This window comes from Triticum aestivum, chromosome 7B (genome assembly GCF_018294505.1).
Source record: "Triticum aestivum cultivar Chinese Spring chromosome 7B, IWGSC CS RefSeq v2.1, whole genome shotgun sequence".
NCBI classification, from domain to species: domain Eukaryota; kingdom Viridiplantae; phylum Streptophyta; class Magnoliopsida; order Poales; family Poaceae; genus Triticum; species Triticum aestivum.
Genome location: NC_057813.1, coordinates 641,429,469 through 641,439,422, shown reverse-complemented (window position 1 = coordinate 641,439,422; position 9,954 = coordinate 641,429,469).

The window sequence follows — 9,954 nt, the reverse complement described above, 5'->3', positions numbered from 1 at the left end:
ACCGGGTGCGGGATCTACAATCCGCGTTGCCGCTGGCGGGAGCCTCATCTTCTTGGCGCTGGGGCCAGCCGACTCCATTTTCCTTATGGGCGTCGCGCCGAGCTCACGAGTATGAGCAGAGTAGCCTAGTGGCAGTGCGAGTGGGGAAGAAGGAGGGCTGGGGATTTCTGTAGGAGTGGAAGAAGAGGAGCAGGAGTTTTCTGTACGAGTGAGGAAGAAGGTGAGCGGGGTTTTCTGGACGAGTGAGGAAGATTGGGGAGCGGGGGGAATTGGGTGGGGAGACGGAAGCGGGAGAGCGAGTTGTTCGTGTTTATAAGGCACGCTGCACTAACTACTTGCTTTTTCCCAATTACCGCTCTCTTCATTTGCGTTGCTGCATGACTGGCCATGCCTGCAGGATGCATGTGCCCGCCGGCCACTGCATGCGCCTGGTTTATTACTAGGCCTATTTAATAGGGTGGTTATGGAGTAAATTAAGGAGATTTATTTTCTCCGTGTGCATCCACCAAATTAGAGGATGCGGTACTGGATGCAGACACTCACATTAAACTAACATTCAAAAGAACAAAAGTTCAGCATGTCTATGCATCTCAATGATTCACCATACTATAACCAATATACAAAACTGTGAGAAGGTGTGGAAATAAAGAAAATCGGTCGATGCTTCTCTGAGCAAAGGGCCTCCCTGCGCATGCATTAATTTCCTGGGCATGCTTGTTTCTTCTCAATGTTGCGAGCACTTTGAGCATGTTGGCAACTCCACAGCTATCTAGCTGCCTCATCTTGCAATTGATGCTGACACATTTGTAGCAAACACATGAGGCAATAGAGATGACTCAACATGGGTCCATATTGTGCAGTTCCCTGATATCCTATTCATTGTCCTGAATCTGAAAAGATAGGAAAATAGTAGCTATACTTAAACGGTGTTGCAAAACAGTAGCACATATCAATAGCTCGGCATGACAAAACACGATCATCTGGACGAAGGGGATACTGACCTGCCTGAGGAAGATTACATATAATTTCATAAGTCCTTGGTTGATTTCCACCTTCGGCTGCACTGCTTGTTTGCTCCTCCAGGCATGACAGGATCGTTCCACACTGCATTCAACAAGTCAACGTACGAATAAGCGAATTTCATCTTGCGGTGGTCATTGTACCTAGTTACGAATGTAGGAATACCTGGAGCACCATGAGGTTAGCTGACAGCAGGTAGATGCATCCATATAAATTTTGTGCAGTGCTACCAAAATTGAGGTTTGCATCCCTTCCCGTTATGAGAATTCTTCTTGAAGTTGGTAGAATGTGACGGCTTGTTCTTTGCATCAAACTTGCCTTTCCCCTGAGATTTGTTCTTGTTGTTTTGGGGCTGGTTGGGCTGGAAGTTCTTCTCGTGTACCATGTGGGCACTAGAAGCTCCCTCAGTGACCCGAGCACGTGTGTCTTTTGCTCTCACCTTCTCCTCAAAATCCAGAGCACTAATGAGATCCAGAACAGAAAACTCATGTCTCTTGTTTTTCAGAGAAGTAGCAAAATCGTTCCACGAAGGTGGAAGCTTGGCAATGATGGTCCCAGCAACAAATTTGCCCGGCAACACACACTTAAATTACTCAAGTTCCTTAGAGAGTGACTGTATCTCATGAGTCTGCTGAACAACAGAGCGCTCATCAGTCATCTTGTAGTCACAGAATTGTTCCATGACGTACAACTCGTTGCCAGCGCCCGAGGGCCCAAACGTGGCCTCGAGCGCAGCCGACATGTCTTTGACGCTGTCAAACAACGTATACGAATCCACAATGGGATCGTCAAGAACACTCAGCAGGGCGGCTTTGAAGAGGGTATCCATGTTCTGAAAAGCTTCCTGCTGTGTAGGATTAAGATCGCCCTCAGGCTTACCCTTAGTGGCGTCATAGCAGGACATGATCTGAAACCAATATACTACTCTTGTGCGCCACCTTTTATATTGCACCCCCTTAAAAGTAGGCGGCTTCAAAAGTGCAGCAAAACAACTTGGAGTAAATTGCCTGTGATCAAGTTTTTGGATTGGATTGTTGAATATATGAGAAATTTAGTATGAGATTTAATCCGAATCAGCAGTAAATAGATCATGACGACAATTTCAAACATCAAAGTAATGATGCAGACTAAACCAGGAGGACAGAATCACATATTGTACAGTGGGAGCAGAACCTATGTGGTTGATGTTGTCACTCATGTCGTTGATGAAGAGGTTACCAAGGTCGGGGAAGAAGGCTGTCGTTGAGGAAGTCATCACTGGCAGCAGTCACAGGAGTGTGCTCCCCAAAAACCTGATCGCCCCTCTCCCGTACAGGATCACGAAAGGCGGGGTTCGGAGGACTGCTGTCCCTTCTCGCGGTGCACGCCGGAAGGAGGGCTGGAGAAGAATTGTGTGGCGGCGCTAAGATCTGGAACGGTGCGAAACCATATGATACAGCGGCGGCTAGGGTAGAGCATGTCAGGTCGGAGTATAATAGTAGGCCTTTGGCCCCCAAACCCCACGTCCAAGTCAATAATAGCTCAAAAAAGTCAATAATAGCCCCATCAAGGTTTGTCTAAAAAAACCCGGAGTAATTAAGGCGTCCGTTAGTCCCTTTAGTATAAATACAATATCATTAATAATGGCCCCACCTTTTGTCTCACAAAGTAGAGTATGTTGGAGTACAACCGGCTACATGTTTACAATCCACTTCTCTTCTCTCTCCTCTTATCTCTCCTTCAACTAAGCACAAATACTACATTTAAATCCTTATAGCCTGCTTATGTCATCTAATTATAGTAGTACTTGCTCTAAAAGTTACTATCCACTTTGTAGTCTGAAATGCCGGGCGTGCAGCGGGCGGTGTGCCCTCGGTCGGCGTGCCGCTTCAACGGTGGAAGCAGTGAGAGGTCGCGTCGCCCTGACTTGCCATCAATGTGGAGCGGCAGGCTCAGCTGGCGCTGGGCGGGAAGCGCGCGCGGGAGGGGGGAGGGGTTTTTGTTGGGCCAAGAAGGTGAGAAACCAACTTGGGATCGGTCCGGACGGGGAAATATCATGTGCTCCCATACTCTGCATATGACACTAGTGTATGTTACTACTCCCTCCTTTCCTGTTTATAGAGATGTTTAGAGTAACATAGTAATATGTTACAGTACAAGTTACTCCCCGCTATGACCAACCTTGGCCTCTCCCAGTGCTCCACCATGTATAGCTGCTAAGCCTGCCACGCAGGCATAAAATATGATGTGGCACCAATAAACTAAGCACCTATGCATTGCACACTTGAGTTACTAAGCCATTTAATGCACTTAGCACCTCATCTAAAGAGCATTAATAGTATAGCCAGCTGCTGGCTATAAGCCTACAACCCATCTTATAGTCAACATGTACTACAAAGTGCCTAGGAGCACATGCTAGAGCTGGCTCTTCACGAAGAGCCCGCTTACCTTCTCTCTCCTCTTCTCTTTCCTCCAACTAAGCATAAATATACTACTATTTACTCCCTCCCTTCCGGTTTATAGGGCTCAAATCTCAAATCTCATCAACCAAGGCATTTTGTGAGTGGAGGAATGTATCTCGTACATTACAAAACTACCCAATTAAACTCATGCATTAACTTGGATTAATTACAGTGCATGCAGGCTTGGCCACCAGATGAGTAGGAACATTACATGCATTGGTGTGTTCCTTTTTAATTCTTGCATGCAAAGATTTAATGCGCATTGGAAACTAAAAATGACATGGAGATGATCCCTCTAAATTGGAAAAACAAAAAAGTTGAGAAAAACCTTATAAACCGGAAAGGAGGGAGTATTTCTTATAGCTCACTGACTTAGATCTACTGTACTTGCTCTAAGAACATCTAAGAACTTGCTAGCACCCCCTTGACCGTGGACCTTGACGGTGTACGTCACCTTGTGTCTCATAATTTTCCTTGTCATCATCTGATTCCTAGAAGATCTCACCCACATCATCATTAGCATGCAACCGCCTTGATAGACAACGTGCACAGAAGGAGTAGAGGCGACTGGGGACGCACCACCACCACGTCGTGGGCATTCCGTATGTGCTCGTGTGTGTGCAGCATGCGTGTTTTTCCATCCGTACTAGCTCTAAGGCCAAGGCTGCGGTCGTCTTCGTCTCCGACTAGTAGTTGAGGAGCGACGGCAAAGAGGTGCTGCAAGAGATGCGTATGCACCGTTGCGTGCGAGCTTCGCCGTAGCACGACGAACCGGACGTCGCCGTGGATGGCGCACGCCTCCATGCAGCCGAGTGTGTGCGCATGCATGTGTTATTCACGTGCATTCTACGGCCTAGCGTGTGTGCATGCACGTCTTGTGTACGTGCGTTGTGTGATCCATGCTGTGCGCGTATGTGCATGAGTTGGATCGGATGGAGTTAGTGGGTTCGCTTGTGTACATATTTTAGAGTGTAGATTCACTCATTTTGTTTCCTATGTAGTCCCTTATTGAAATATCTAAAAAGACTTATATTTGGGAACGGAGGGAGTATAAAACATCTTAAACTTAGCATCCTGATGTACCGTTTCTAGTGGTTAGAGAAAAGTTCATGTTCTTTTAGTTGTTTATAGGTGGGCAGGCGGCAAAAAACAGGGGAAAACGTGCAAGGTTCCTTGCAGACACTCCACCACGAGGTTCCTTGCTCCTCCTCAGTAGTCGGGAATCTATGCTCTTCAACTCTTTTCTTTTACATGAGCTTTGTTCATCCTTTTCCCAACACGCGAGACATCTAGCATCAAGGTGCACGTGTCATGCTAGAAAATGGAGATAATCAGATAAGCAGTGCGTAAGTGAGTCGCGCGAGGGGGGGGGGGGAAGCGGGGGGAAACCCTTTTCCGTAAGTGAGTCGTGCACTTCGATGGCACCTACGCAATATTTTTTCTCCTCGATGGCACGTGAATGGCACGTGAATAGTGCATGTACTCAACGATGGAGCACGGGACGGTAGCAATGACATGGTCAGCCCTTTTTTGGAGAGAGTATGTACTACTAGTAAATAACTTTGATTTGTCTCGTCAACTCGCAGAATGACGAGAAGCTTGATTACGCCTTCTCCCTCACCAACGCGTGCACGGTGGCTTGCAGCACGAGGAGAAACTTTTGCTTACAAGCGGTGGACGTGCAATAGTTCATTTGGTGTCAGATTGCCAGAAGCACTACTGTAGAACCATCGACTTCTGGAAGAGGCGAAGAGCCAAGCGCAAGGTCACCTACTAACCTTAGGCTAGGCGTAGTGGGAGTAACATAAGTAGAGGTACCTCCTTTTTTTATTCTAGAAACAACCACACGCGAATATCAAGGTGCTGGTTACGTAGAACAAATTTCCTGCAGTCCGTGCTCTGCACTCCTCTATCTCTCTTCTCAGCCAGCCAGCGGACACGTGGAGCCCATCGTCTATTTGCTCACATGCGGCCCCACATGTCAGTGAAAACGCAAGAGCACCCACTGAACCTGCACATCTTTCACCTCGACGTGCTGGTGATGAAAAACAAATCCAAGAAATATCTTCGGTGGCAGCTTTTGGAGTTACTCAAGAGTAGTAAGATTCTATTTATAGTTTAACCCAAGATGCACATCTCGTGGCTTCAACTTATCAACTACCACTCTATTTTCTTTCATGACACGACGTGGATGTTGGATGTCCCACGTGTCGGCAAAAGGAGGAAGAACCTGACCAAATCTTTGGTTGTGCTCTCGGATTAGACTAGTTGTGCTAACTTAAATTTTTTATTGTGTACTCCCTCCGTTCCAAAATACTTGACTTCCATTTGTCCAAAAATGGATGTGCCTATATACTAAAACATGTCTAGATACATATATATTTTGACAAATACTACCTCCGTCCGGGTTTATTGGTCCCCATTATAGTTTTTGCCAAATTTTGACCATAGATTAAACTAACAAAATGTTTACGCATGTCACCAAACATTATATTTTTGAAAACTATGTTCAAATACGAATCCAATGAGATAATTTTTCTTTACATGCATTAACATTTTGTTACTTAAATCTTTAGTCAAAATTTGACACAAACTACAAAGGGACCTATAAACCAGGACGGAGGTAGTAGAACGGAGGGACTAGAATGGATGCAAGTTTTTTTATTGGGAAGAAGAGTACATCCATATATTGATAGAGCGTTGGAGTTGGCCTTACAAGTGGGACCGCAGTTGAGGATACCGACTATCGGCAAACCCCCACCTCGCCCGCCGCGCGATGGCTGAGTTAGAGAAACGATGAGGTTGAAGAGATTGCTCTAGCACGGACTCCAAGAAATATGGTGTCAGATGGAAGTCGTGCTGGTGGCGTGTGCCATACTCCTGGACGTGAATGCTTGTTCTGGCCCATGCCACCCTACTACTCCTACTACTTACTATATAGTACTACTAGTATCGAGGATTCGAGGTGCTGGTTACGTAGTTCAATATGGCTACAGTAAAAACACCTGCACGACGCGCGAAGCATGTGTACTACTATTGTTGATGATTGGCCTCATCCGATAACCTATTGCACTGCATGTTTCATCGAAATTAGTTGCGAGGCGCCAACGAGTATATGGGTGTTGTTCATCCTCTTGCTCGTGATCATCACCATCGTCATCTCCCCCTTGGTTATAAAAATTTTCAAGTATAGGTGGTGGAATTTTCATAGGACCTTGGAAACACAAGAAGAAGGTTAATTAGTAAAGGGAAACTTGCTAACCCGCATGCATGCGTATGAAACAATTATAATTACGGTGGAACACAAACATACAGAAATCATAACGATTCCATGCAAAAACAGTGCCACGAGTGGTGCCAGCAAACACAAGGCCATCGTATTCAATTGCATCACAGTACTCATCCGTGTACAGAAACTGATTTTTGAGCAATGTCCATCGAGTCAAACCAGCAATGATGGCAACAAGCTTGTCGAAGATAGTAACAACTTCATAGTTGTTGTAATTCCAAGAGCGGGTGGGAACTCAAGAAATTGCTATCTTCCGTAGAAGACAGTTACCATGATTGTATTTGAACTTGCGTACAATACCGGTGTGCTCAACCGCTGGGCAGTCTGCTGAGATTTTTGGAAGTGGAACGCGGTCACGAGTGTACACATTCACAAGTTCCCACTCGCAGTTGGACCCAATGTAAACAACCCAATCTCCATTTGCGCCTGCCCAGGCCTTGCCCCTCAAGCGATGGCATCTTAACATCATACGTATCATTATCAAGCGGCATCAACTTGCACAGGGCGAGGCCTCCATCGTTACTGCGCCGGTCATCAGGGTTGCGTCAAAGAAGATAGTGGAGATCAAACCGTTCCTTGACTCTTGGGTTCCTTGTAATGATGTTATTAGTTGAGTCAAGAATGGGCTTGAACAAACCTGCCATGCTAGCCGAGGTGATGATTTCGCACATAATGAGTTCCTCCACCACGTCATCTTTTAGATTGGGGCAAGAATAACGGGGTCGTTTCCGTCCTGTTCCCTCCATGGAGAAGATGATCGAACAATGGCAGAAGAAAGCATGAAGGGCAGAAGGAAAATGGAGGAGGGAGAGGAAGAGCGTGCGACAGCAGTTCCAAATCGAGAGGGAAAGGTGAAGCGTCGGTGGACGGTTGCCAGTTTGCCACGGTTCACGAAGGGGCGCCCCGACCTACACGTCGGTTCGGAAATACTCCTACTACTCGCCGTCGTCTCACTGAAATGTTGGAACGGGACCACATGTCAATGAAAGATGGTGTGTAATTTCTTGTGCAAAATGCGATCTGGCTGCGTTGGCCCGAACTGCCGCATTAGTTTTTTTTTGAAAATTTGCCGCATTAGTTATCGACCTTTATTTTTTTAACAAGCAATCTTAATGGATAGCTACTGTGGTCATCACACGTGAGCGGATATAGTGATGGTTGATTCGCCCGAGCAACTTTACTGTGGGAATATGGGAGTACCAGCGGATTCAAGGAATAGAGAAATGATGGTTGCTTCATCCGAGCAACTTACTGTGGCGAAGGTGGGGCTCTGTGATTTGACTGCTCACTAGTCATTACTTCCGCGGCGCAATGACCGGGGTGAATCTTTCCCTGAAGTTGTGTTGTGCACTCAATATTGCTGCATGGCAGGTGGAGCCGGATGAAGGATGTCCAACATGTTGGCGAAACGAAGTTGAATTGTTTCTGGCATTGCTATCAATCCTTCAGGATTTGTTTATATGTACGCATAATTTTGATGAAATTGTACTGTGATGCTATGAAGGTTTCAACTCTGGTTCCTGCAGGAAAAAAAGGTTTCAACTTAGGATTCATGTGTCTTGCCTCGAGATTATCTCGTTACAACATTCCATCAAGTACTAATGAAACTACCATGGCTAATGCATCTCAATGGTTCGCAGATCAGCGCCAATATTCACATCACAACTAAAGACAAAGTTGTGAGAAGGTGTACAAATAAAGAAAAAAAATATAATTGATCGATGCTGTTCGTAGGCATGGCTCCATTTCCTTGGCACGGTGTTCATTGCTTGGCAGCTAGTTTCACCCAGCTCTGTAGCCAAAAAAGAGGTGTATGAAGGACACCACAATCCGATCATTTTGTGCAGCTCCACTAAAATCGGGTGGACCATCCCTGTTTGCAAAGATATCCAGTCAGTGTGATTACAATAATAGTGGAACTAGATGATGAAACATAACACACATAAATAGAAGCCGATGACCTCTACGATCTCTCTTTAGGACTAACTTCTTGTCGGAGAAGATTAGGCACGAAGTTGGATGAGGAGGATAGCAAAACCAATCTCCCTTTCCGCAGTCCCACAGAAATGTAAAAACGTTGCCCGTGTGAAATTTTGGCGGAACTGCACAAAACACACTTCAGAAAAGTGATTTGTGCAGTTCACCAAAAGGTCGCAATAGCAACATGCTGAAAATGGATAGCCCTATTTGCAAAAGGAGGTCGAAAGGAAACAATTACTGCCCAATAACACGAGTTCAAGACACATACGCCGACAAAAAAGAAGCATGTTCCATGTAAAAAGGGAAAGATAGCACATGGTGGTTTATCAAAAATGGTTTGAGGACGAGATTGCAAGATGGAAAGTACGCTGGCCGAGATACGATTTAAGCAAACAACTAAAGAAGATCCACATGCAGCAACATGGGAAGATGAGCAGAGGAGCAAGGCCGGAGGAAACTGTACCTGAGGGTTGTCGGGATGTTACTAGGAGGGCGCCGGCGGCCGGGATCTACCCATACTGCGGCAGGCAGCAAGTGGCGAAGGCCCTACCGCGCCGGAGCTTGGTCAGTGAGAACGGCAGGTACCGCCGATTGGGACGAGCTGCCTCAACGCCATCGAACGGAGAGACGATGCACATCCTCCCTTTCCATCGGCGGACGGGATGCGGCCGGATCACTGACCAACCCATTTTGTGAGATTGTGTGACGAGACTCACGAGAGACAAACCCATTTTTCCATTTTCCCCACGACAATGGTTTTATATTCTAGGCGTGGTACCCGACCCTCCTTCAAGTAAACAACCGCTACACGCGTCAAATTATCATGTGCGCTGCCTTTTCATACAAAAACGAAATCCACCGTGTACCCGCGCGGGTGTGGCCGGGAATGAGACATGAGTACGTGCGTCCTGCGTGCATTTCTTCTTTAGGTGGAGGTACGTACGTGGGTGGGTGTGAGAGAGATGGTTTGTGCGAAACAGAGGCAATGTGTTGATGATATCTCAATCAGAAGAACATAACATATGCAATGTGTGTGAAACGGAGTCATGGACGTGAGATATCGATAGAATTGAAAACAGGGATGAAGTGTGTGGCTATGCGATCGATAAAGAGTGCCATCGAATTTGTGTTTGCCCACGTCAAAGATACAGGACGGCTGGCCTACTGGAATTTGAGAGGGCAGAGGTGCAGTTCTTCTCCGTGGCATGGATACCTACCTACAAC